Source organism: Salvelinus alpinus, chromosome 3, assembly GCF_045679555.1.
Source record: "Salvelinus alpinus chromosome 3, SLU_Salpinus.1, whole genome shotgun sequence".
Lineage (NCBI taxonomy): Eukaryota > Metazoa > Chordata > Actinopteri > Salmoniformes > Salmonidae > Salvelinus > Salvelinus alpinus.
In genome coordinates this window covers 109,960,159-109,979,924 of record NC_092088.1, presented here as the reverse complement: position 1 = coordinate 109,979,924, position 19,766 = coordinate 109,960,159, and the positions used below count along the sequence as shown (strand labels likewise).

The 19,766-nt window shown below is 38.1% G+C and overlaps 6 non-coding genes across 6 annotated transcripts; all 6 read right to left on the bottom strand.

Annotated features, from left to right (window-relative positions):
- Positions 1–3,123: 3,123 nt before the first annotated feature.
- trnav-aac (transfer RNA valine (anticodon AAC)) lies at positions 3,124–3,196 on the bottom strand. The gene has a single exon. It is a non-coding gene; the product is annotated as a tRNA-Val (tRNA).
- Positions 3,197–3,935: 739 nt separating this feature from the next.
- trnav-uac (transfer RNA valine (anticodon UAC)) lies at positions 3,936–4,008 on the bottom strand. Its single transcript has one exon. It is a non-coding gene; the product is annotated as a tRNA-Val (tRNA).
- Positions 4,009–6,863: 2,855 nt separating this feature from the next.
- On the bottom strand, positions 6,864–6,936 carry trnav-aac (transfer RNA valine (anticodon AAC)). Its single transcript has one exon. It is a non-coding gene; the product is annotated as a tRNA-Val (tRNA).
- A 1,446-nt stretch (positions 6,937–8,382) lies between these two features.
- trnav-uac (transfer RNA valine (anticodon UAC)) lies at positions 8,383–8,455 on the bottom strand. Its single transcript has one exon. It is a non-coding gene; the product is annotated as a tRNA-Val (tRNA).
- Positions 8,456–9,347: 892 nt separating this feature from the next.
- Positions 9,348–9,420, bottom strand: trnav-aac (transfer RNA valine (anticodon AAC)). Its single transcript has one exon. It is a non-coding gene; the product is annotated as a tRNA-Val (tRNA).
- A 3,380-nt stretch (positions 9,421–12,800) lies between these two features.
- On the bottom strand, positions 12,801–12,873 carry trnav-aac (transfer RNA valine (anticodon AAC)). Its single transcript has one exon. It is a non-coding gene; the product is annotated as a tRNA-Val (tRNA).
- Positions 12,874–19,766: the final 6,893 nt, after the last annotated feature.

Genomic DNA, 19,766 nt, shown 5'->3' with positions numbered 1-19,766 from the left:
TCACTGCATGTATTTGAATTTCCAAAATATTATTATCTGTTATAAATACAGTTTTTACTGAATGTGTCAAAGAGCACTGTTTCCACCCGGTTTCGAACCGGGGACCTTTCGCGTGTGAAGCGAATGTGATAACCACTACACTACAGAAACTGCTGCATGCGTTTTTTGCAAGTACTAAACCAAATTTTACTGATATTCACATCATTTATTTGAATTTCCAAAATAAGGCATTGATGAAAGCAACTATTCACTGTTATAAATACAGTTCTCACTGAATGTGTCAAAGAGCACTGTTTCCACCCGTTTTCGAACCGGGGACCTTTCGCGTGTTAAGCGAACGTGATAACCACTACACTACAGAAACTGCTGCATGTGATTTTTGCAAGGACTAAACCAAATTTTACTGATATTCACTGCATGTATTTGAATTTCGAAAATAAGGCATTTATGAAAGAATCCACTGTTTCCAACCGGTTTCGAACCGGGGACCTTTCGCATGTTAAGCGAACGTGATAACCACTACACTACAGAAACTGCTGCATGTGATTTTTGCAAGGACTAAACCAAATTTTACTGATATTCACTGCATGTCTTTGAATTTCCAAAATAAGGCATTTATGAAAGCAACTATTCACTGTTATAAATACAGTTCTTACTGAATGTGTTCAAAGAGCACTGTTTCCACCCGGTTTCGAACCGGGGACCTTTCACGTGTTAAGCGAACGTGATAACCACTACACTACAGAAACTGCTGCATGTGATTTTTGCAAGGACTAAACCAAATTTCGCATGTTAAGCGAACGTGATAACCACTACACTACAGAAACTGCTGCATGTGATTTTTGCAAGGACTAAACCAAATTTTACTGATATTCACATCATTTATTTGAATTTCCAAAATAAGGCATTTATGAAAGCAACTATTCACTGTTATAAATACAGTTCTTACTGAATGTGTCAAAGAGCACTGTTTCCACCCGGTTTCGAACCGGGGACCTTTCGCGTGTGAAGCGAATGTGATAACCACTACACTACAGAAACTGCTTCGTGTGGTTTTTGCAAGGACTAAACCAAATTTTACTGATATTCACTGCATGTATTTGAATTTCCAAAATATTATTATCTGTTATAAATACAGTTCTTACTGAATGTGTCAAAGAGCACTGTTTCCACCCGGTTTCGAACCGGGGACCTTTCGCGTGTGAAGCGAATGTGATAACCACTACACTACAGAAACTGCTTCATGTGGTTTTTGCAAGGACTAAACCAAATTTTACTGATATTCACTGCATGTCTTTGAATTTCCAAAATAAGGCATTTATGAAAGCAACTATTCACTGTTATAAATACAGTTCTTACTGAATGTGTCAAAGAGCATTGTTTCCACCCGGTTTCGAACCGGGGACCTTTCGCATGTAAAGCGAACGTGATAACCACTACACTACAGAAACTGCCGCATGTGATTTTTGCAAGGACTAAACCAAATTTTACTGCTATTCACTGCATGTATTTGAATTTCCAAAATATTATTATCTGTTATAAATACAGTTCTTACTGATTGTGTCAATGAGCACTGTTTCCACCCGGTTTCGAACCGGGGACCTTTCGCGTGTGAAGCGAATGTGATAACCACTACACTACAGAAACTGCTTCATGTGGTTTTTGCAAGGACTAAACCAAATTTTACTGATATTCACTGCATGTATTTGAATTTCCAAAATAAGGCATTTATGAAAGAAAGCACTTTTTCCACCCGGTTTCAAACCAGGTACCTTTCGCGTGTTAAGCGAACGTGATAACCACTACACTACAGAAACTGCTGCATGTGATTTTTGCAAGGACTAAACCAAATTTTACTGATATTCACATCATTTATTTGAATTTCCAAAATAAGGCATTTATGAAAGCAACTATTCACTGTTATAAATTCAGTTCTTACTGAATGTGTCAAAGAGCACTGTTTCCACCCGGTTTCGAACCGGGGACCTTTCGCGTGTGAAGCGAATGTGATAACCACTACATTACAGAAATCGCTGCATGTGGTTTTTGCAAGGTATTTGAATTTCCAAAATAAGGCATTTATGAAAGAAAGCACGTTTTCCACCCGGTTTCAAACCAGGGACCTTTCGCGTGTTAAGCGAACGTGATAACCACTTCACTACAGAAACTGCTGCATGTGATTTTTGCAAGGACTAAACCAAATTTTACTGATATTCACTGCATGTCTTTGAATTTCCAAAATAAGGCATTTATGAAAGCAACTATTCACTGTTATAAATACAGTTCTTACTGAATGTGTCAATGAGCACTGTTTCCACCCTGTTTTGAACCGAGGACCTTTCGCGTGTGAAGCAAATGTGATAACCACTACACTACAGAAACTGCTGCATGTAGTTTTTGCAAGGTCTAAACCAAATTTTACTGATATTCACTGCATGTCTTTGAATTTCCAAAATAAGGCATTTATGAAAGCAACTATTCACTGTTATAAATACAGTTCTTACTGAATGTGTCAAAGAGCACTGTTTCCACCCGTTTTTGAACCGGGGACCTTTCGCGTGTTAAGCGAACGTGATAACCACTACACTACAGAAACTGCTGCATGTGGTTTTTGCAAGGACTAAACCAAATTTTACTGATATTCACATCATTTATTTGAATTTTCCATAATAAGGCATTTATGAAAGCAACTATTCACTGTAATAAATACAGTTCTTACTGAATGTGTCAAAGAGCACTGTTTCCACCCGGTTTCGAACCGGGGACCTTTCGCCTGTGAAGCGAACGTGATAACCACTACACTACAGAAACTGCTGCATGTGGTTTTTGCAAGGACTAAACCAAATTTTACTGATATTCACATCATTTATTTGAATTTTCCATAATAAGGCATTTATGAAAGCAACTATTCACTGTAATAAATACAGTTCTTACTGAATGTGTCAAAGAGCACTGTTTCCACCCGGTTTCGAACCGGGGACCTTTCGCCTGTGAAGCGAATGTGATAACCACTACACTACTGAAACTGCTGCATGTTGTTTTTGCAAGGACTAAACCAAATTTTACTGATATTCACTGCATGTATTTGAATTTCCAAAATAAGGCATTTATGAAAGAATGTACTGTTTCCACCCGGTTTCGAACCGGGGACCTTTCGCGTGTTAAGCGAACGTGATAACCACTACACTACAGAAACTGCTGCATGTGATTCTTGCAAGGACTAAACCAAATTTTATTGATATTCACTGCATGTCTTTGAATTTCCAAAATAAGGCATTTATGAAAGCAACTATTCACTGTTATAAATACAGTTCTTACTGAATGTGTCAAAGAGCATTGTTTCCACACGGTTTCGAACCGGGGACCTTTCGCGTGTAAAGCGAACGTGATAACCACTACACTACAGAAACTGCCGCATGTGATTTTTGCAAGGACTAAACCAAATTTTACTGATATTCACATAATTTATTTGAATTTCCAAAATAAGGCATTTATGAAAGCAACTATTCACTGTTATAAATACAGTTCTTACTGAATGTGTCAAAGGGCACTGTTTCCACCCAGGTTTCGAACCGGGGACCTTTCGCGTGTGAAGCGAATGTGATAATCACTACATTACAGAAATCGCTGCATGTGGTTTTTGCAAGGACTAAACCAAATTTTACTGATATTCACTGCATGTATTTGAATTTCCAATATAAGGCATTTATGAAAGAAAGCACTTTTACCACCCGGTTTCAAAGCAGGGACCTTTCGCGTGTTAAGCGAACGTGATAACCACTACACTACAGAAACTGCCGCATGTGATTTTTGCAAGGACTAAACCAAATTTTACTGATATTCACATCATTTATTTGAATTTCCAAAATAAGGCATTTATGAAAGCAACTATTCACTGTTATAAATACAGTTCTTACTGAATGTGTCAAACGCACTGTTTCCACCCGGTTTCGAACCGGGGACCTTTCGCGTGTAAAGCGAACGTGATAACCACTACACTACAGAAACTGCCGCATGTGACTTTTGCAAGGACTAAACCAAATTTTACTGCTATTCACTGCATGTATTTGAATTTCCAAAATATTATTATCTGTTATAAATACAGTTCTTACTGAATGTGTCAAAGAGCACTGTTTCCACCGGGTTTCGAAGCGGGGACCTTTCGCGTGTGAAGCGAATGTGATAACCACTACACTACAGAAACTGCTTCGTGTGGTTTTTGCAAGGACTAAACCAAATTTTACTGATATTCACTGCATGTATTTGAATTTCCAAAATATTATTATCTGTTATAAATACAGTTCTTACTGAATGTGTCAAAGAGCACTGTTTCCACCCGGTTTCGAACCGGGGACCTTTCGCGTGTGAAGCGAATGTGATAACCACTACACTACAGAAACTGCTTCATGTGGTTTTTGCAAGGACTAAACCAAATTTTACTGATATTCACTGCATGTCTTTGAATTTCCAAAATAAGGCATTTATGAAAGCAACTATTCACTGTTATAAATACAGTTCTTACTGAATGTGTCAAAGAGCATTGTTTCCACCCAGTTTCGAACCGGGGACCTTTCGCATGTAAAGCGAACGTGATAACCACTACACTACAGAAACTGCCGCATGTGATTTTGGCAAGGACTAAACCAAATTTTACTGCTATTCACTGCATGTATTTGAATTTCCAAAATATTATTATCTGTTATAAATACAGTTCTTACTGAATGTGTCAAAGAGCACTGTTTCCACCCGGTTTCGAACCGGGGACCTTTCGCGTGTGAAGCGAATGTGATAACCACTACACTACAGAAACTGCTTCATGTGGTTTTTGCAAGGACTAAACCAAATTTTACTGATATTCACTGCATGTATTTTAATTTCCAAAATAAGGCATTTATGAAAGAAAGCACTTTTTCCACCCGGTTTCAAACCAGGTACCTTTCGCGTGTTAAGCGAACGTGATAACCACTACACTACAGAAACTGCTGCATGTGATTTTTGCAAGGACTAAACCAAATTTTACTGATATTCACATCATTTATTTGAATTTCCAAAATAAGGCATTTATGAAAGCAACTATTCACTGTTATAAATACAGTTCTTACTGAATGTGTTCAATGAGCACTGTTTCCACCCGGTTTCGAACCGGGGACCTTTCACGTGTTAAGCGAACGTGATAACCACTACACTACAGAAACTGCTGCATGTGATTTTTGCAAGGACTAAACCAAATTTGACTGATATTCACTGCATGTATTTGAATTTCGAAAATAAGGCATTTATGAAAGAATGCACTGTTTCCACCCGGTTTCGAACCGGGGACCTTTCGCATGTTAAGCGAACGTGATAACCACTACACTACAGAAACTGCTGCATGGGATTTTTGCAAGGACTAAACCAAATTTTACTGCTATTCACTGCATGTATTTGAATTTCCAAAATATTATTATCTGTTATAAATACAGTTCTTACTGAATGTGTCAAAGAGCACTGTTTCCACCGGGTTTCGAAGCGGGGACCTTTCGCGTGTGAAGCGAATGTGATAACCACTACACTACAGAAACTGCTTTGTGTGGTTTTTGCAAGGACTAAACCAAATTTTACTGATATTCACTGCATGTATTTGAATTTCCAAAATATTATTATCTGTTATAAATACAGTTCTTACTGAATGTGTCAAAGAGCACTGTTTCCACCCGGTTTCGAACCGGGGACCTTTCGCGTGTGAAGCGAATGTGATAACCACTACACTACAGAAACTGCTTCATGTGGTTTTTGCAAGGACTAAACCAAATTTTACTGATATTCACTGCATGTCTTTGAATTTCCAAAATAAGGCATTTATGAAAGCAACTATTCACTGTTATAAATACAGTTCTTACTGAATGTGTCAAAGAGCATTGTTTCCACCCGGTTTCGAACCGGGGACCTTTCGCATGTAAAGCGAACGTGATAACCACTACACTACAGAAACTGCCGCATGTGATTTTTGCAAGGACTAAACCAAATTTTACTGCTATTCACTGCATGTATTTGAATTTCCAAAATATTATTATCTGTTATAAATACAGTTCTTACTGAATGTGTCAAAGAGCACTGTTTCCACCCGGTTTCGAACCGGGGACCTTTCGCGTGTGAAGCGAATGTGATAACCACTACACTACAGAAACTGCTTCATGTGGTTTTTGCAAGGACTAAACCAAATTTTACTGATATTCACTGCATGTATTTGAATTTCCAAAATAAGGCATTTATGAAAGAAAGCACTTTTTCCACCCGGTTTCAAACCAGGTACCTTTCGCGTGTTAAGCGAACGTGATAACCACTACACTACAGAAACTGCTGCATGTGATTTTTGCAAGGACTAAACCAAATTTTACTGATATTCACATCATTTATTTGAATTTCCAAAATAAGGCATTTATGAAAGCAACTATTCACTGTAATAAATACAGTTCTTACTGAATGTGTTCAATGAGCACTGTTTCCACCCGGTTTCGAACCGGGGACCTTTCACGTGTTAAGCGAACGTGATAACCACTACACTACAGAAACTGCTGCATGTGATTTTTGCAAGGACTAAACCAAATTTTACTGATATTCACTGCATGTATTTGAATTTCGAAAATAAGGCATTTATGAAAGAATGCACTGTTTCCACCCGGTTTCGAACCGGGGACCTTTCGCATGTTAAGCGAACGTGATAACCACTACACTACAGAAACTGCTGCATGTGATTTTTGCAAGGACTAAACCAAATTTTACTGATATTCACTGCATGTCTTTGAATTTCCAAAATAAGGCATTTATGAAAGCAACTATTCACTGTTATAAATACAGTTCTTACTGAATGTGTCAAAGAGCACTGTTTCCACCCGGTTTCGAACCGGGGACCTTTCGCGTGTTAAGCGAACGTGATAACCACTACACTACAGAAACTGCCGCATGTGATTTTTTCAAGTACTAAACCAAATTTTACTGCTATTCACTGCATGTATTTGAATTTCCAAAATATTATTATCTGTTATAAATACAGTTCTTACTGAATGTGTCAAAGAGCACTGTTTCCACCCGGTTTCGAACCGGGGACCTTTCGCGTGTGAAGCGAATGTGATAACCACTACATTACAGAAATCGCTGCATGTGGTTTTTGCAAGGTATTTGAATTTCCAAAATAAAGCATTTATGAAAGAAAGCACGTTTTCCACCCGGTTTCAAACCAGGGACCTTTCGCGTGTTAAGTGAACGTGATAACCACTTCACTACAGAAACTGCTGCATGTGATTTTTGCAAGGACTAAACCAAATTTTACTGATATTCACTGCATGTATTTGAATTTCCAAAATATTATTATCTGTTATAAATACAGTTCTTACTGAATGTGTCAAAGAGCACTGTTTCCACCCGGTTTCGAAGCGGGGACCTTTCGCGTGTGAAGCGAATGTGATAACCACTACACTACAGAAACTGCTTCGTGTGGTTTTTGCAAGGACTAAACCAAATTTTACTGATATTCACTGCATGTATTTGAATTTCCAAAATATTATTATCTGTTATAAATACAGTTCTTACTGAATGTGTCAAAGAGCACTGTTTCCACCCGGTTTCGAACCGGGGACCTTTCGCGTGTGAAGCGAATGTGATAACCACTACACTACAGAAACTGCTTCATGTGGTTTTTGCAAGGACTAAACCAAATTTTACTGATATTCACTGCATGTCTTTGAATTTCCAAAATAAGGCATTTATGAAAGCAACTATTCACTGTTATAAATACAGTTCTTACTGAATGTGTCAAAGAGCATTGTTTCCACCCGGTTTCGAACCGGGGACCTTTCGCATGTAAAGCGAACGTGATAACCACTACACTACAGAAACTGCCGCATGTGATTTTTGCAAGGACTAAACCAAATTTTACTGCTATTCACTGCATGTATTTGAATTTCCAAAATATTATTATCTGTTATAAATACAGTTCTTACTGAATGTGTCAAAGAGCACTGTTTCCACCCGGTTTTGAACCAGGGACCTTTCGCGTGTGAAGCGAATGTGATAACCACTACACTACAGAAACTGCTTCATGTGGTTTTTCCAAGGACTAAACCAAATTTTACTGATATTCACTGCATGTATTTGAATTTCCAAAATAAGGCATTTATGAAAGAAAGCACTTTTTCCACCCGGTTTCAAACCAGGTACCTTTCGCGTGTTAAGCGAACGTGATAACCACTACACTACAGAAACTGCTGCATGTGATTTTTGCAAGGACTAAACCAAATTTTACTGATATTCACATCATTTATTTGAATTTCCAAAATAAGGCATTTATGAAAGCAACTATTCACTGTTATAAATTCAGTTCTTACTGAATGTGTCAAAGAGCACTGTTTCCACCCGGTTTCGAACCGGGGACCTTTCGCGTGTAAAGCGAACGTGATAACCACTACACTACAGAAACTGCCGCATGTGATTTTTGCAAGGACTAAACCAAATTTTACTGCTATTCACTGCATGTATTTGAATTTCCAAAATATTATTATCTGTTATAAATACAGTTCTTACTGAATGTGTCAAAGAGCACTGTTTCCACCCGGTTTCGAACCGGGGACCTTTCGCGTGTGAAGCAAATGTGATAACCACTACACTACAGAAACTGCTTCATGTGATTTTTGCAAGGACTAAACCAAATTTTACTGATATTCACTGCATGTATTTGAATTTCGAAAATAAGGCATTTATGAAAGAATGCACTGTTTCCAACCGGTTTCGAACCGGGGACCTTTCGCATGTTAAGCGAACGTGATAACCACTACACTACAGAAACTGCTGCATGTGATTTTTGCAAGGACTAAACCAAATTTTACTGATATTCACTGCATGTCTTTGAATTTCCAAAATAAGGCATTTATGAAAGCAACTATTCACTGTTATAAATACAGTTCTTACTGAATGTGTTCAAAGAGCACTGTTTCCACCCGGTTTCGAACCGGGGACCTTTCACGTGTTAAGCGAACGTGATAACCACTACACTACAGAAACTGCTGCATGTGATTTTTGCAAGGACTAAACCAAATTTGACTGATATTCACTGCATGTATTTGAATTTCGAAAATAAGGCATTTATGAAAGAATGCACTGTTTCCACCCGGTTTCGAACCGGGGACCTTTCGCATGTTAAGCGAACGTGATAACCACTACACTACAGAAACTGCTGCATGTGATTTTTGCAAGGACTAAACCAAATTTTACTGATATTCACTGCATGTCTTTGAATTTCCAAAATAAGGCATTTATGAAAGCAACTATTCACTGTTATAAATACAGTTCTTACTGAATGTGTCAAAGAGCACTGTTTCCACCCGGTTTCGAACCGGGGACCTTTCGCGTGTTAAGCGAACGTGATAACCACTACACTACAGAAACTGCCGCATGTGATTTTTGCAAGTACTAAACCAAATTTTACTGCTATTCACTGCATGTATTTTGAATTTCCAAAATATTATTATCTGTTATAAATACAGTTCTTACTGAATGTGTCAAAGAGCACTGTTTCCACCCGGTTTCGAACCGGGGACCTTTCGCGTGTGAAGCGAATGTGATAACCACTACATTACAGAAATCGCTGCATGTGGTTTTTGCAAGGTATTTGAATTTCCAAAATAAGGCATTTATGAAAGAAAGCACGTTTTCCACCCGGTTTCAAACCAGGGACCTTTCGCGTGTTAAGCGAACGTGATAACCACTTCACTACAGAAACTGCTGCATGTGATTTTTGCAAGGACTAAACCAAATTTTACTGATATTCACTGCATGTCTTTGAATTTCCAAAATAAGGCATTTATGAAAGCAACTATTCACTGTTATGAATACAGTTCTTACTGAATGTGTCAATGAGCACTGTTTCCACCCTGTTTTGAACCGAGGACCTTTCGCGTGTGAAGCAAATGTGATAACCACTACACTACAGAAACTGCTGCATGTAGTTTTTGCAAGGTCTAAACCAAATTTTACTGATATTCACTGCATGTCTTTGAATTTCCAAAATAAGGCATTTATGAAAGCAACTATTCACTGTTATAAATACAGTTCTTACTGAATGTGTCAAAGAGCACTGTTTCCACCCGTTTTTGAACCGGGGACCTTTCGCGTGTTAAGCGAACGTGATAACCACTACACTACAGAAACTGCTGCATGTGGTTTTTGCAAGGACTAAACCAAATTTTACTGATATTCACATCATTTATTTGAATTTCCAAAATAAGGCATTTATGAAAGCAACTATTCACTGTTATAAATACAGTTCTTACTGAATGTGTCAAAGAGCACTGTTTCCACCCGGTTTCGAACCGGGGACCTTTTGCGTGTGAAGCGAATGTGATAACCACTACACTACAGAAACTGCTGTATGTGGTTTTTGCAAGGACTAAACCAAATTTTACTGATATTCACTGCATGTATTTGAATTTCCAAAATAAGGTATTTATGAAAGAATGCACTGTTTCCACCCTATTTCAAACCGGGGACCTTTCGCGTGTTAAGCGAACGTGATAACCACTACACTACAGAAACTGCCGCATGTGATTTTTGCAAGGACTGAACCAAATTTTACTGATATTCACTGCATGTCTTTGAATTTCCAAAATAAGGCATTTATGAAAGCAACTATTCACTGTTATAAATACAGTTCTTACTGAATGTGTCAAAGAACACTGTTTCCACCCGGTTTCGAACCGGGGACCTTTCGCGTGTGAAGCGAATGTGATAACCACTACATTACAGAAATCGCTGCATGTGGTTTTTGCAAGGTATTTGAATTTCCAAAATAAAGCATTTATGAAAGAAAGCACGTTTTCCACCCGGTTTCAAACCAGGATACCTTTCGCGTGTTAAGTGAACGTGATAACCACTTCACTACAGAAACTGCTGCATGTGATTTTTGCAAGGACTAAACCAAATTTTACTGATATTCACTGCATGTATTTGAATTTCCAAAATATTATTATCTGTTATAAATACAGTTCTTACTGAATGTGTCAAAGAGCACTGTTTCCACCCGGTTTCGAAGCGGGGACCTTTCGCGTGTGAAGCGAATGTGATAACCACTACACTACAGAAACTGCTTCATGTGGTTTTTGCAAGGACTAAACCAAATTTTACTGATATTCACTGCATGTCTTTGAATTTCCAAAATAAGGCATTTATGAAAGCAACTATTCACTGTTATAAATACAGTTCTTACTGAATGTGTCAAAGAGCATTGTTTCCACCCGGTTTCGAACCGGGGACCTTTCGCATGTAAAGCGAACGTGATAACCACTACACTACAGAAACTGCCGCATGTGATTTTTGCAAGGACTAAACCAAATTTTACTGCTATTCACTGCATGTATTTGAATTTCCAAAATATTATTATCTGTTATAAATACAGTTCTTACTGAATGTGTCAAAGAGCACTGTTTCCACCCGGTTTTGAACCAGGGACCTTTCGCGTGTGAAGCGAATGTGATAACCACTACACTACAGAAACTGCTTCATGTGGTTTTTCCAAGGACTAAACCAAATTTTACTGATATTCACTGCATGTATTTGAATTTCCAAAATAAGGCATTTATGAAAGAAAGCACTTTTTCCACCCGGTTTCAAACCAGGTACCTTTCGCGTGTTAAGCGAACGTGATAACCACTACACTACAGAAACTGCTGCATGTGATTTTTGCAAGGACTAAACCAAATTTTACTGATATTCACATCATTTATTTGAATTTCCAAAATAAGGCATTTATGAAAGCAACTATTCACTGTTATAAATTCAGTTCTTACTGAATGTGTCAAAGAGCACTGTTTCCACCCGGTTTCGAACCGGGGACCTTTCGCGTGTAAAGCGAACGTGATAACCACTACACTACAGAAACTGCCGCATGTGATTTTTGCAAGGACTAAACCAAATTTTACTGCTATTCACTGCATGTATTTGAATTTCCAAAATATTATTATCTGTTATAAATACAGTTCTTACTGAATGTGTCAAAGAGCACTGTTTCCACCCGGTTTCGAACCGGGGACCTTTCGCGTGTGAAGCAAATGTGATAACCACTACACTACAGAAACTGCTTCATGTGATTTTTGCAAGGACTAAACCAAATTTTACTGATATTCACTGCATGTATTTGAATTTCGAAAATAAGGCATTTATGAAAGAATGCACTGTTTCCAACCGGTTTCGAACCGGGGACCTTTCGCATGTTAAGCGAACGTGATAACCACTACACTACAGAAACTGCTGCATGTGATTTTTGCAAGGACTAAACCAAATTTTACTGATATTCACTGCATGTCTTTGAATTTCCAAAATAAGGCATTTATGAAAGCAACTATTCACTGTTATAAATACAGTTCTTACTGAATGTGTTCAAAGAGCACTGTTTCCACCCGGTTTCGAACCGGGGACCTTTCACGTGTTAAGCGAACGTGATAACCACTACACTACAGAAACTGCTGCATGTGATTTTTGCAAGGACTAAACCAAATTTGACTGATATTCACTGCATGTATTTGAATTTCGAAAATAAGGCATTTATGAAAGAATGCACTGTTTCCACCCGGTTTCGAACCGGGGACCTTTCGCATGTTAAGCGAACGTGATAACCACTACACTACAGAAACTGCTGCATGTGATTTTTGCAAGGACTAAACCAAATTTTACTGATATTCACTGCATGTCTTTGAATTTCCAAAATAAGGCATTTATGAAAGCAACTATTCACTGTTATAAATACAGTTCTTACTGAATGTGTCAAAGAGCACTGTTTCCACCCGGTTTCGAACCGGGGACCTTTCGCGTGTTAAGCGAACGTGATAACCACTACACTACAGAAACTGCCGCATGTGATTTTTGCAAGTACTAAACCAAATTTTACTGCTATTCACTGCATGTATTTTGAATTTCCAAAATATTATTATCTGTTATAAATACAGTTCTTACTGAATGTGTCAAAGAGCACTGTTTCCACCCGGTTTCGAACCGGGGACCTTTCGCGTGTGAAGCGAATGTGATAACCACTACATTACAGAAATCGCTGCATGTGGTTTTTGCAAGGTATTTGAATTTCCAAAATAAGGCATTTATGAAAGAAAGCACGTTTTCCACCCGGTTTCAAACCAGGGACCTTTCGCGTGTTAAGCGAACGTGATAACCACTTCACTACAGAAACTGCTGCATGTGATTTTTGCAAGGACTAAACCAAATTTTACTGATATTCACTGCATGTCTTTGAATTTCCAAAATAAGGCATTTATGAAAGCAACTATTCACTGTTATGAATACAGTTCTTACTGAATGTGTCAATGAGCACTGTTTCCACCCTGTTTTGAACCGAGGACCTTTCGCGTGTGAAGCAAATGTGATAACCACTACACTACAGAAACTGCTGCATGTAGTTTTTGCAAGGTCTAAACCAAATTTTACTGATATTCACTGCATGTCTTTGAATTTCCAAAATAAGGCATTTATGAAAGCAACTATTCACTGTTATAAATACAGTTCTTACTGAATGTGTCAAAGAGCACTGTTTCCACCCGTTTTTGAACCGGGGACCTTTCGCGTGTTAAGCGAACGTGATAACCACTACACTACAGAAACTGCTGCATGTGGTTTTTGCAAGGACTAAACCAAATTTTACTGATATTCACATCATTTATTTGAATTTCCAAAATAAGGCATTTATGAAAGCAACTATTCACTGTTATAAATACAGTTCTTACTGAATGTGTCAAAGAGCACTGTTTCCACCCGGTTTCGAACCGGGGACCTTTTGCGTGTGAAGCGAATGTGATAACCACTACACTACAGAAACTGCTGTATGTGGTTTTTGCAAGGACTAAACCAAATTTTACTGATATTCACTGCATGTATTTGAATTTCCAAAATAAGGTATTTATGAAAGAATGCACTGTTTCCACCCTATTTCAAACCGGGGACCTTTCGCGTGTTAAGCGAACGTGATAACCACTACACTACAGAAACTGCCGCATGTGATTTTTGCAAGGACTGAACCAAATTTTACTGATATTCACTGCATGTCTTTGAATTTCCAAAATAAGGCATTTATGAAAGCAACTATTCACTGTTATAAATACAGTTCTTACTGAATGTGTCAAAGAGCACTGTTTCCACCCGGTTTCAAACCGGGGACCTTTCGCGTGTGAAGCGAATGTGATAACCACTACACTACAGAAACTGCTGCATGTGGTTTTTGCAAGGACTAAACCAAATTTTACTGATATTCACATCATTTATTTGAATTTCCAAAATAAGGCATTTATGAAAGCAACTATTTACTGTTATAAATACAGTTCTTACTGAATGTGTCAAAGAGCACTGTTTCCACCCGGTTTCTAACCGGGGACCTTTCGCCTGTGAAGCGAACGTGATAACCACTACACTACAGAAACTACTGCATGTGATTTTTGCAAGGACTAAACCAAATTTTACTGATATTCACATCATTTATTTGAATTTCCAAAATAAGGCATTTATGAAAGAAACTATTTACTGTTATAAATACAGTTCTTACTGAATGTGTCAAAGAGCACTGTTTCCACCCGGTTTCGAACCGGGGACCTTTCGCCTGTGAAGCGAATGTGATAACCACTACACTACTGAATGTTGTTTTTCCAAGGACTAAACCAAATTTTACTGATATTCACTGCATGTATTTGAATTTCCAAAATAAGGCATTTATGAAAGAATGCACTGTTTCCACCCGGTTTCGAACCGGGGACCTTTCGCGTATTAAGCGAACGTGATAACCACTACACTACAGAAACTGCTGCATGTGATTTTTGCAAGGACTAAACCAAATTTTATTGATATTCACATCATTTATTTGAATTTCCAAAATAAGGCATTTATGAAAGCAACTATTTACTGTTATAAATACAGTTCTTACTGAATGTGTCAAAGAGCACTGTTTCCACCCGGTTTCGAACCAGGGACCTTTCGCGTGTTAAGCGAACGTGATAACCACTACACTACAGAAACTGCTTCATGTGGTTTTTGCAAGGACTAAACCAAATTTTACTGATATTCACTGCATGTCTTTGAATTTCCAAAATAAGGCATTTATGAAAGCAACTATTCACTGTTATAAATACAGTTCTTACTGAATGTGTCAAAGAGCACTGTTTCCACCCGGTTTCAAACCGGGGACCTTTCGCCTGTGAAGCGAATGTGATAACCACTACACTACAGAAACTGCTGCATGTTTTACTGATATTCACATCATTTATTTGAATTTCCAAAATAAGGCATTTATGAAAGCAACTATTCACTGTTATAAATACAGTTCTTACTGAATGTGTCAAAGAGCACTGTTTCCACCCGGTTTCGAACCGGGGACCTTTCGCGTGTAAAGCGAACGTGATAACCACTACACTACAGAAACTGCCGCATGTGATTTTTGCAAGTACTAAACCAAATTTTACTGCTATTCACTGCATGTATTTGAATTTCCAAAATATTATTATCTGTTATAAATACAGTTCTTACTGAATGTGTCAAAGAGCACTGTTCCCACCCGGTTTCGAACCGGGGACCTTTCGCGTGTGAAGCGAACGTGATAACCACTACACTACATAAACTGCTGCATGTGGTTTTTGCAAGGACTAAACCAAATTTTACTGATATTCACATCATTTATTTGAATTTCCAAAATAAGGCATTTATGAAAGCAACTATTCACTGTTATAAATACAGTTCTTACTGAATGTGTCAAAGAGCACTGTTTCCACCCGGTTTCGAACCGGGGACCTTTTGCGTGTGAAGCGAATGTGATAACCACTACACTACAGAAACTGCTTAATGTGATTTTTGCAAGGACTAAACCAAATTTTACTGATATTCACTGCATGTATTTGAATTTCCAAAATAAGGCATTTATGAAAGAAAGCACTTTTTCCACCCGGTTTCAAACCAGGGACCTTTCGCGTGTTAAGCGAACGTGATAACCACTACACTACAGAAACTGCTGCATGTGATTTTTGCAAGGACTAAACCAAATTTTACTGATATTCACATCATTTATTTGAATTTCCAAAATAAGGCATTTATGAAAGCAACTATTCACTGTTATAAATACAGTTCTTACTGAATGTGTCAAAGAGCACTGTTTCCACCCGTTTTCGAACCGGGGACCTTTCGCGTGTTAAGCGAACGTGATAACCACTACACTACAGAAACTGCTGCATGTGATTTTTGCAAGGACTAAACCAAATTTTACTGATATTCACTGCATGTATTTGAATTTCCAAAATAAGGCATTTATGAAAGAATGCACTGTTTCCACCCGTTTTCGAACCGGGGACCTTTCGCGTGTTAAGCGAACGTGATAACCACTACACTACAGAAACTGCTGCATGTGATTTTTGCAAGGACTAAACCAAATTTTACTGCTATTCACTGCATGTATTTGAATTTCCAAAATATTATTATCTGTTATATTTATGAAAGCAACTATTCACTGTTATAAATACAGTTCTTACTGAATGTGTCAAAGAGCACTGTTTCCACCCGGTTTCAAACCGGGGACCTTTCGCGTGTGAAGCGAATGTGATAACCACTACACTACAGAAACTGCTGCATGTTGTTTTTGCAAGGACTAAACCAAATTTTACTGATATTCACATCATTTATTTGAATTTCCAAAATAAGGCATTTATGAAAGCAACTATTTACTGTTATAAAAACAGTTCTTACTGAATGTGTCAAAGAGCACTGTTTCCACCCGGTTTCGAACCGGGGACCTTTCGCCTGTGAAGGGAATGTGATAACCACTACACTACTGAAACTGCTGCATGTTGTTTTTGCAAGGACTAAACCAAATTTTACTGATATTCACTGCATGTATTTGAATTTCCAAAATAAGGCATTTATGAAAGAATGCACTGTTTCCACCCGGTTTCGAACCGGGGACCTTTCGCGTGTAAAGCGAACGTGATAACCACTACACTACAGAAACTGCCGCATGTGATTTTTGCAAGGACTAAACCAAATTTTACTGCTATTCACTGCATGTATTTGAATTTCCAAAATATTATTATCTGTTATAAATACAGTTCTTACTGAATGTGTCAAAGAGCACTGTTTCCACCCGGTTTCGAAACGGGGACCTTTCGCGTGTGAAGCAAATGTGATAACCACTACACTACAGAAACTGCTTCATGTGATTTTTGCAAGGACTAAACCAAATTTTACTGATATTCACTGCATGTATTTGAATTTCCAAAATAAGGCATTTATGAAAGAATGCACTGTTTCCACCCTATTTCGAACCGGGGACCTTTCGCGTGTTAAGCGAACGTGATAACCACTACACTACAGAAACTGCTGCATGTGATTTTTGCAAGGTCTAAACCAAATTTTACTGATATTCACTGCATGTCTTTGAATTTCCAAAATAAGGCATTTATGAAAGCAACTATTCACTGTTATAAATACAGTTCTTACTGAATGTGTCAAAGAGCACTGTTTCCACCGGGTTTTGAACCGGGGACCTTTCGCGTGTTAAGCGAACGTGATAACCACTACACTACAGAAACTGCTGCATGTGATTTTTGCAAGGACTAAACCAAATTTTACTGATATTCACTGCATGTATTTGAATTTCCAAAATAAGGCATTTATGAAAGAATGCACTGTTTCCACCCTATTTCGAACCGGGGACCTTTCGCGTGTTAAGCGAATGTGATAACCACTACACTACAGAAACTGCTGCATGCGGTTTTTGCAAGTACTAAACCAAATTTTACTGATATTCACATCATTTATTTGAATTTCCAAAATAAGGCATTTATGAAAGCAACTATTCACTGTTATGAATACAGTTCTTACTGAATGTGTCAAAGAGCACTGTTTCCACCCGTTTTCGAACCGGGGACCTTTCGCGTGTTAAGCGAACGTGATAACCACTACACTACAGAAACTGCTGCATGTAATTTTTGCAAGGACTAAACCAAATTTGACTGATATTCACTGCATGTATTTGAATTTCGAAAATAAGGCATTTATGAAAGAATGCACTGTTTCCACCCGGTTTCGAACCGGGGACCTTTCGCATGTTAAGCGAACGTGATAACCACTACACTACAGAAACTGCTGCATGTGATTTTTGCAAGGACTAAACCAAATTTTACTGATATTCACTGCATGTCTTTGAATTTCCAAAATAAGGCATTTATGAAAGCAACTATTCACTGTTATAAATACAGTTCTTACTGAATGTGTCAAAGAGCACTGTTTCCACCCGGTTTTGAACCGGGGACCTTTCGCGTGTAAAGCGAACGTGATAACCACTACACTACAGAAACTGCCGCATGTGATTTTTGCAAGTACTAAACCAAATTTTACTGCTATTCACTGCATGTATTTGAATTTCCAAAATATTATTATCTGTTATAAATACAGTTCTTACTGAATGTGTCAAAGAGCACTGTTTCCACCCGGTTTCGAACCGGGGACCTTTCGCGTGTGAAGCGAATGTGATAACCACTACATTACAGAAATCGCTGCATGTGGTTTTTGCAAGGTATTTGAATTTCCAAAATAAGGCATTTATGAAAGAAAGCACGTTTTCCACCCGGTTTCAAACCAGGGACCTTTCGCGTGTTAAGCGAACGTGATAACCACTTCACTACAGAAACTGCTGCATGTGATTTTTGCAAGGACTAAACCAAATTTTACTGATATTCACTGCATGTCTTTGAATTTCCAAAATAAGGCATTTATGAAAGCAACTATTCACTGTTATAATTACAGTTCTTACTGAATGTGTCAATGAGCACTGTTTCCACCCTGTTTTGAACCGAGGACCTTTCGTGTGTGAAGCAAATGTGATAACCACTACACTACAGAAACTGCTGCATGTAGTTTTTGCAAGGTCTAAACCAAATTTTACTGATATTCACTGCATGTGTTTGAATTTCCAAAATAAATCATTTATGAAAGCAACTATTCACTGTTATAAATACAGTTCTTACTGAATGTGTCAAAGAGCACTGTTTCCACCCGTTTTTGAACCGGGGACCTTTCGCGTGTTAAGCGAACGTGATAACCACTACACTACAGAAACTGCTGCATGTGGTTTTTGCAAGGACTAAACCAAATTTTACTGATATTCACATCATTTATTTGAATTTCCAAAATAAGGCATTTATGAAAGCAACTATTCACTGTTATAAATACAGTTCTTACTGAATGTGTCAAAGAGCACTGTTTCCACCCGGTTTCGAACCGGGGACCTTTTGCGTGTGAAGCGAATGTGATAACCACTACACTACAGAAACTGCTGCATGTGGTTTTTGCAAGGACTAAACCAAATTTTACTGATATTCACTGCATGTATTTGAATTTCCAAAATAAGGTATTTATGAAAGAATTCACTGTTTCCACCCTATTTCAAACCGGGGACCTTTCGCGTGTTAAGCGAACGTGATAACCACTACACTACAGAAACTGCCGCATGTGATTTTTGCAAGGACTGAACCAAATTTTACTGATATTCACTGCATGTCTTTGAATTTCCAAAATAAGGCATTTATGAAAGCAACTATTCACTGTTATAAATACAGTTCTTACTGAATGTGTCAAAGAGCACTGTTTCCACCCGGTTTCAAACCGGGGACCTTTCGCGTGTGAAGCGAATGTGATAACCACTACACTACAGAAACTGCTGCATGTGGTTTTTGCAAGGACTAAACCAAATTTTACTGATATTC